Consider the following 9359-nt stretch of genomic DNA (forward strand, 5'->3'; position numbering starts at 1 on the left):
TGAGGAAGAAGTAGTTGTAGAAAAGAGTGTCAAAATAAACTGTCCATTAAAAGTGGCCTGTCTGACTGAGGAAAAGGTGCAACACCTTTTTTCAAAATATTAAAATAGAGAAATCACCAGGTCCAGATGGCATACACCCCCATATTCCAAGAGAATTGTTATAGACTAATATTTAAAGGGAATCTGTCAAGTCATTTTCACAAATATAACTAACAGTATTGCCCTACAAAAAACATGCCTATGTGTACTTTGTGTATTAATTCTATGTACAGGAAAAGCACTTTTATTCTGCTGAAAAATGGCTCCCAAGTGCCCAGCTTCCGAAGATTGCTTTGCTTTGGGCACTTTGAACTGCAAACCCCTCCCAGCACTTGGGATACGTTTTTCAGCAAAATAAAAGTGATTTTCCTGGACATGGAATTAAGACACAAGGTACACACAGGTATGTTTCGAATGTGTTAGAAATCTTCTGTGGGACAATGCTGTTAGTTATTTGGGTGAAAATTGCGTGACGGATTCCCTTTAAGGACTCCATAATGACAAGGTAAGTTCCACAGGATTGGTGCTGAGCCAATATGGTGACAATATCCACAAAGGGGTTAAAAAACAGAGCCCAGAAACTGTAGGCTGGTAAGTTTTACATCTGTCTTGGGTAAACTGAAGGCTTTTTAAGAGATTTTATCTTGAAGTACCTAAGTGAAAATGAGCAAATAACACCAAATAACACCATATCAGCATGGCTTCATCGATCAAACTAATTTAATCAGTTTCTATGAGGAGGTAAGTTCAAGACTTGATTGTGGCGAATCAATGGATGTTGTATCTGGACTTCTCCAAAGCATTTGACACTGTACCACATAAACAGTTAGCATATAAAATGAGAATGCTTGGATTGGGGGAAAATGTCTGTATGTGGGTAAGTAACTGGCTCAGTGATAGAAAACAGAGGGTGGTCATTAATGGTACACACTCAGATTGGGTCACTCTCACTAGTGGGGTACCACAGGGGTCGGTATCGGGCCGTATTCTCTTCAATATATTTATTAATGATCTTATAGAAGGCTTGAACATTAAAATAATTTTTTTTGCAGATGACACTAAACTGTGGAAAGTAATTAACACGGAAGAGGACAGTATGCTGCTACAGATGGATCTGGATAGATTGGAGGCTTGGGCAGAAAAGTGGCAGATGAGGTTTAACACTGACAAATGTATGGTTATGCACATGAGAAGGAATAATGCAAGACATCTGTACATACTAAATGGGAAAAACACTGAGTTACAGTGTCATGGAAAATGGGGTGCATATAAAGGGGAATAGATGCACATGACAACAACATACATTTTCCATTTTAAAATCATTAGTCAGATCGCATATAGGCCCTGATTTATCAACAGGGGAGAATGTGAAGTTAGTTTTCAAATTTCTCTATTTGTGTAAAGGCAACAGTCTGTAAGCCAACTTTATGAAAATGGCACACAACACTTGTTAAAGGGGTTGGCCAATTGTTGGTTATTGTTGACCAATGCGTTACTTTTATAGGCTTTTTTGAAATTCTCCACCAATCTATTTATTTCATAAGGTATGCCACTTTGTTTTCCTAGTCTTTTGTGCTGTCCACATAGAGGTCTTGTTCATAAAATGGCTGCTGATGGAGAGTCATGTGACCAGACAAAGCACCTCCATGTGAGGTCTCCATTCAAATACACTGCACCTGCCATCCGCACTCTCAAAGAGCAGGTGCTATGTGTTAGAATTGAGGACAGTGAATGCTGTGTCTGGTCACATGACTCTCCATCAGTGGCCATCTTCTGGACCGAACCTCTATGTGGACAGCACAGAAGATTTGTCTAACAAGGGGGCATGGCCTTTGAAATATACCAAATGGCACAGAATATAAACAAAGGCCATAAATTTACTCCAAAATAAAGACAAAACTAGTTTGATAAATGAAGGTTTTAGAGTATTGTATAACATTTTTGGTACCTATGCACAACAAAGACATAGCAGAGCTGGAAAGGGTTCACAGGAGGGCAACCAAAGTAATAACTGGAATGGGGAGCGTAGGAGAGAGCATGAGAGAGCGTCTGACGTAGGACGCTAGGGCCCCGCCTCCGCTTCCTCCCCTGCCTCTGCTCCGCCGCCGCTCGCTGGCAGCCCGTAGCCCGGAACATCCGAACAGCTGAACAGCTGATGGGCCGAGAGGCTGAGACGCCGTAATGCTGAGGCCACCCTGCTTTCAATGCCGGCGTTTGTATCCTGACCCCCCGTTCCGCTCTGCGAGGCAAGGAGACAACAGGTGGTGAGTTGCCACATCGGCTGTCCTGTGGAGAGGAGTAATGAGTGGAGGAGCTGGCATGCTGGAGAAAAAAAAAAGCTCCATAGGATGCCGCCATTCTAGCTTGTTGTTGAGCTTATAGTGGATCCCTGTTGCTCCTGTTGCCTTTGTGGGAGAGGCTGACCCGGATGACCTGGATTGTATTTTCCGACTATAGTGTCGAATGACAGGTCCCTTAAATTTTGATACAGGACCATCAGGGGCGATTAACTCGGGGGGTACAGTTTGAAGTGCCTTCTACCGCAACCTACGTTCAGTTTTTGCCCCTAGGTCTGCCTCTACTGTGAAGGTGTATAAGTAGCAGGGGTGATATCCCCGGTGATGGCAGCTGATAGGGGGTTGGTTTTCCCACGGTGACTGTGGTTGTGCGGATGGATATACGGTCTGAAGCTATTGTGGACTGAGGGAAAAAAAAAAAAAAAAGAAGATATATAACCCTGTTTTCACCCAGGTTGCAGAATCAATGATATTGTCTTTCCCTGATCTAATGAACTAACTACCTGTACTTTCCGATACGCCGGATCTTATGCCGTGTGCTACAACTCCGCAAGAAATCTACCTCTCCCGGTTAAAGTTGACTAACATTACTAATATCACTAACGTTTCTCCCTTTTGAACTGATTTTTTTTTCATCATTGGACTGATGCTGAACTGATTTTTTTTATTGGATCAATTTACTGTGTTTGAAAAAGTTAATTGTCTATATTCCGATTGTGATTAACTTAGAAGGGGGGTTATATCTGTATCTGTTTCCTTCGGGCCCTTAAACCGTCCTGGTATTGAGAGAGGGAGGGAGAAGGAAGAAGGAGGGAAAAGAAAAGAGGGGAAAGAGAGGGAAAGAAAAAGAAGGAAGAGAGAAAGGAGAAGGGAGGGAAAAGGGAAAGGAAGGGAAAGAGGGGAAAAAAGGGAGGAAAAAAGAAAAACTGTGGAGAACTGAAATGCCGTCCAAGAAAAGGGAGGAACCGCGTGGCCCTGCGGGAAGTACCGCTAGGAGATCAGCTGTAGGTTTGGAAAGTGGGTCTAAACAATCAGGCCTAAATAAATACCTGGTCCCGAATTCACCAGGGCTAAGATCTCCACAAAAAGAAAAAACTGTGGATTCTAGACCGCAGGGTCTAACGCATGAAACGTCAGTTGAAGGGGGAGAGGCAGAGAGGGGACCCCCAGTGACATATACAGAAACAGATGTAAAAATGGTGCAGGATATACTCTGTACTGTCTCACGGATGGAAAATTTAATGGGGATATCTGGTAACCCAGCTTGGTGTCACAACCAGACAGCTGAGAAGCTCTGACAGAGGCCTTTCAGAACCTCCCCCTTGAGTTCTGTGTTGTGGTATTCAGCTCCTCCTCTCATTAGCGTCTCTCAGCTGTTATGTGTTGGACTAATTGTTTCCCTTTAAATTCTTCCCCAGAATGCTTTTCTGGGCGGCTTATATTTCTTCCTGGAGTATGTGTGCTTGCCCATCTGGTTCTCCTCTCCTCCACAAAGTTAAGTGTTACACTGTTATCTGTTATTTTCTGTTTGCTGGATCCCAGGTGACCCTGACTCCCTCTGTGTCTGGTGTAGGGAGCCGGTGGTCGTGTCCCCTCACTATTGTAGGGTGCTCAGGGCTTTATAGTCAAGGTTCGTGGATATGCATACCTCCACCATTCGGATCTATGCATAGGCTGAGCAGCCAGGGAAAGTGCCAGGTCTTCTACAGGGGTCTCCCTTTCGTTCCTTAGCTTTTGGATCCAGCGAGACATTTATGCATGTTGTTTTGCCTTGTTACCTGTACACATTCCGTGACACTTGGGGCAGTACAGACAGATGTCATGGTTATACGAGCGGAGATGGAAAAAGTAAGACAGCGGTTGCAAGAGATGGAAAAAAAGATCCCCCCCCTAGAGAAATCCGTTCAGAAATTAGAGAAGGAAGTGATATCTTTAAAACAGATAAACGTTAAGATGGAACAAAAACTGGTAGACCAGGAGGATAGATCAAGAAGGTCAAATATAAGATGTGTGGGGATTCCAGAGCGAGCGGAGGGAGATAACTGCACCGATTTTGTGGAGAGATGGTTAAGGGAAAACAGTAGAGAAGGTACTCTTTCTCCCCTGTTTTCCATCGAAAGAGCACATAGGGTCCCCACAAAAAATAGGGTACCAGGAGACTATCCCAGACCGATACTGGTGAAATGCCTATTATCCAAGGACCGAGATGGAATATTAGCTGACGCTAGAACCTCGGAAAGATACTATATACAGGGGGTAAAGATTAAACTTTTTCCAGATTATTCATTTAGTACTAATGCACAAAGAAGAGAGTTTATATCGGTAAAAAAAAGACTAAGGGAAGCAGGTATAAAGTATAGCCTATTTTTTCCAGCAAAATTAAGGGTGGAACACAATGGCAAGTTCGTTTTCTTTCAGACTCCGGAGGAAGTTAGCGAATGGGCGGACGGGGAGGGTCTCTGAGGTTGGGGGGGGAGGTGGTGATAGGTGCTAAGATGCTAAGATATGGAGTCGCCCGGACTGCCGACCAGCAGAAGGGGGGACTATTTGGATGGGAGGGTATGGAGGGTTTGGGGGGGTGGGGCGTGGAGAGAAATTTCTTTTTTTTTTTTTTTTTTTCTTTTTCTTTCTCCCCTTCCTGGATAGATGGTTAGGGTTCTTTCATTGAATGTGAGAGGGCTCCGTGAGAGGGTTAAAAGGTTTGCTATCCTTGAGTGGATCAAGAGGTTCCTGCCAGCCGTCGTCTGCCTCCAGGAGACACATTTAGATAAAGAATCAGTAAGGTGGTTGGAGAGGAGATGGATGGTGGCGGGATATCATTCGGTATATACTACCTACTCTAGAGGGGTCTCGATTTTGATACATAATAAGATTAAATTTGAGGCTCTGGCATGTGAGGCCGACGATTGTGGCAGGTACCTCTTTCTACACTGCTACGTAGAGGGGAAAAAAACCGTACTTGCAAATATATATATTCCACCACCATATAAATCAGATGTTTTGTACCAATTGTATAGATTTATGTTGAATAAACAGGAATGTATGTTGATCGCGGTCGGAGACTATAACGCGGTTATGGATCCACTCAGGGATAGGATGTCTAGTGGAAGGGGAGGAGCACAAAATGTAGAGTTATGCAAATTAGTGTATGAATTCAATTGGGTAGATGTCTGGCGGGTGGAGAACCCGGACGAAATTAATTATTCTTGTTACTCAAAAACACACCAAACCTGGTCGAGAATAGATATGATTCTGGGAAACAAAAATTTAATATCTCAAAATAGGATTAGGATAAAGTATATACCCATGGCTTTATCGGACCATAGTGCAATGGTAATGGAGTTGGACCTGAATAAAAATAATACTTTGCCGTTGTTTAAGTTTAACCCCCATTGGCTATTATTAATCTCAGATAAAGAGAGTATAATAGAAGAGTTGAAACTTTTTTTCATGGAAAATAATGGCTCTGCCGGTAGACTTGTGGTCTGGGACACCTCTAAGGCATTTTTGAGGGGATTACTGTTCAAAAAAGTAAACTATTGGAAAAAAAACACTAGAGAGAACAGGAAGGCATTGGAAAAAAAATTACAAGAGGTTGGAATGGTATGTATGAGACATCCTACTGTACTTAATAAGAGAGTTTGGGAGGAAGAACAAGAAAAGTTGAGGTTATATCAATTAGAAAAAAGCAGTAAAGAATTGCTCCTTCAGGGGATTAAGTTGGCCTCGGAGGGTGAAAAGGTCGGTAAAATATTAGCAAATATAGTGAGAAATCAAAAAGGGAAATCATGGATTGGCGTGATTAAAGATAAAACGGGAAAATTACTCACCGCACCTGAAGATATAAAAAAAGTGTTTTGGGACTATTTCCAAGAGCTATATAAGTCCAGGGTACAATACTCAAAACAAGAGTTAGATTCCTATCTAGATAAGATTGCTTTTAATAGGATATCTGAGGTCCAAAAAGAATTTCTGGAAAAAGAAATAACGGTGGCAGATATAAATTCAGCTCTGGGCAAGGTTAAATCCGAGAAAGCACCAGGTGGAGATGGGCTCCCCTTTGAAATATATAAAACCTTTGCACAGGTATTAGTTCCAGAATTAAAAATAACATTGGATGAGGCTCGAAAATTAGGTGATCTACCGAGCTCTATGAAGGAAGCAATTATTACATTAATCTTAAAAAAGGGGAAGGAACAAACAGACCCCGGCTCATATAGGCCTATATCCCTCTTGAACACGGATGCAAAAATTCTGGCAAAAGTTCTAGCAGACAGGCTCTCTAGGGTTATTAAAGAAATAATAAATAAAGATCAAACAGGTTTTATACCGGGTAGAACAATATATTCCAACATAAGAAGGCTATTCCTTAATATTGAAGCTAATAGATCAGATGCAGGGGAAAAAGCGATACTCTCATTGGATGCCCAAAAGGCGTTTGATTGCATTGAATGGGAGTATCTATGGGCAGTATTAAGGAGATTTGGCATAGGGGAAGGATTTATAGGGTGGATTCAGCTAATCTATCGTAACCCCAGGGCTAGAGTGGTTGTGGATGGGAGCCTATCCCCCTCGTTTGCCCTATCACGCGGCACAAGGCAGGGATGTCCTCTCTCCCCATTGCTATTTGCAATAGCAATTGAACCCCTGGCAAATATAATAAGAAATGATAGGGAGATTAAAAGTTTTACATATGTGGGTGGAGAAGAAAAACTGCTGATGTACGCAGATGATATTTTACTTTTTTTGCAAAACACCGGGGAACAGTTTAATAAAATAGCAGAGATAATAGACAAGTTTGGTTTTTTTTCCGGTTTAAACATTAATTGGGGTAAATCACACATGTTATTATTAGGAGAGGGGCAACTACAGAGAGATACACGGGTGCACGTTTTAAAAAGGCATGAAAATTTAAAATATCTCGGTATACAAATCTCCGGGAACATAGAAGAATATGAAAAATTAAATATTCTCCCTCTAATAAAAGAACTAAGAACTAAAATACACATATGGAAAAGACTACCACTGTCAATGCAGGGCAGGGTAAATTTAATAAAAAATGGTCTTCCTCCCAAAGATACTTTACGTATTGCAAAATGCCCCAGTAAGAATACCAAAAAATACTTTTAAACTATTTGATAGACTAATGGGGGATTTTATGTGGAAGGGTGCGATTCCTCGGATAAAGAAGGAAGTCCTTCAGCTCCCAGTGAAAGAAGGAGGATTAGCGCTTCCTAATCTATTTTTCTACTATTTAATAACACAATATGGGAATATAAAGGATAGTTTAGATAGTCAGGTGGGTAGACAAGAATTAAATAGATGGGGATGGAAAGAAAAATTTAATCACTTAGAGGTGTTGGAGTCAGGTTTTTTTGGGCAAAAAAATACTAGTAATAGGATATTCAATTTGTTAGAATACGTATGGGGGGAAATTAAGAAACTATTGGAGATTAAAGGGTTTTTGAAATATACACCGATATGGAAAAATCTTAATTTAAAGGAATTGGAAACAATAAGAGATTATATAGATTGGGAAAAAAAAGGAGTGAAATATCTAGAACAGATTTTCGAGGGAGATAAGCTGAAGGACTTCAATATAATGGTGTCGGAATTTGGGATCCCCCATAGGGACTTGTTTAAATACTTGAAAAAAACAGGTATGGGGGGGCACACTTCCAATGACAACACTCTGAGGGAAGTTGATAATACAATTTAATAAAATTTAAATTAAGATTACGCCCCTAAAACATACATAAAATATGGTACATCAATAAATATGTTCCAATCAATTAAACTGCACACTCGATTCGCAGGATGGCTCTGTAAAGCGATATACACTGTTGTCCACAATCGGCAGTGATAGCCAAACAATTGATAACTAAAGTCCGGCACCTTCAAGCTAAAGGTGATAGTGTCCTGCAAGTAAGTGGGGCAGATGTGTATATTCACATTTACTGTTTGTTCCAATGCCCTCTCAATCTCATGCCCGCACTTAGGAGCTGACAGTCAAGAACTTGAAAATGCTGTTATGAGGTAAAGTGCTCCAAACCGAGCCCGGTCTTACCCTTCACCGCTGTTGTAGCGTTGTTCCAGGAGGCCGCACACCCGCAGCGTCCCACGTGGTGTGCTGCTGCCTGTACGCGGCGTCCCACGTGACCTGGTTTCCAAGGGGACCAGATGCAAGCTCGTATGACGTATAACTTGTGCGTCAGCGTCCACTCTGTACTTTTAGTTACGTGACTCTTTCTTTTCTTTGCCGGCTTTCTCGCTTTTTCTTTACTCGTGTGTAGATCAACGCTTACTCTAGACACCGCCAGACGCGTTTTGGGGTCTCAAGCCCCTTCCTCAGTGGCCTACTGGGTAAGCGGATCTTTGCTCCTTATAAAGGGTTAGCTCCACCCTCCTTCCTCCATATTGTTTCTGCTTCCACTACTCTATGGGGTGGATTTGCTTTACATGAACCGAACTGTCACCCTGATGTGCCTTTTTATCATACATCTTCTATAAAATACTTTAAAACAATAAATACAAATGCCCCATATCCATAAAATTGATATCAGAGAAGACTACAAGGTCTCACATGAAAAACGCATGCAAAACGCATCAAAACCGCATCGCATCTTCCATGCGTTTTTTCTTAAAATTTACTTTTCCTTATCTGTAACCTCAATTTTGCCATCATACATTGGGATGACCAGCACATTCATAGCTGGGACCATACATTTATCTTTCCTTCAGAGATTAAAGTTTCCTTAATTTTGTGTAGTCAAGGCGAATACTGATCTCTATGTAGTTAGGAGAGGCCGTCCTGCGGGGAGGGGAAATCACAGTGTCGGTAAAACGGCCAGACTACGATCTCCCATCTCCACAGGACAACCCTCACAAGAACCCAAAGACCTCCAGCTCAGCATTGAGGCCTCTAGGAATGATGGTGTCATACTCGAAGATCCTTCTGGATTCTTGTCGTGACATGTGTGCAATATGGTTTCCCCCTCTCCAGGCTTTTTTAACTTTTTCAAT

This window comes from Bufo gargarizans, chromosome 1 (genome assembly GCF_014858855.1).
Source record: "Bufo gargarizans isolate SCDJY-AF-19 chromosome 1, ASM1485885v1, whole genome shotgun sequence".
NCBI lineage: Eukaryota > Metazoa > Chordata > Amphibia > Anura > Bufonidae > Bufo > Bufo gargarizans.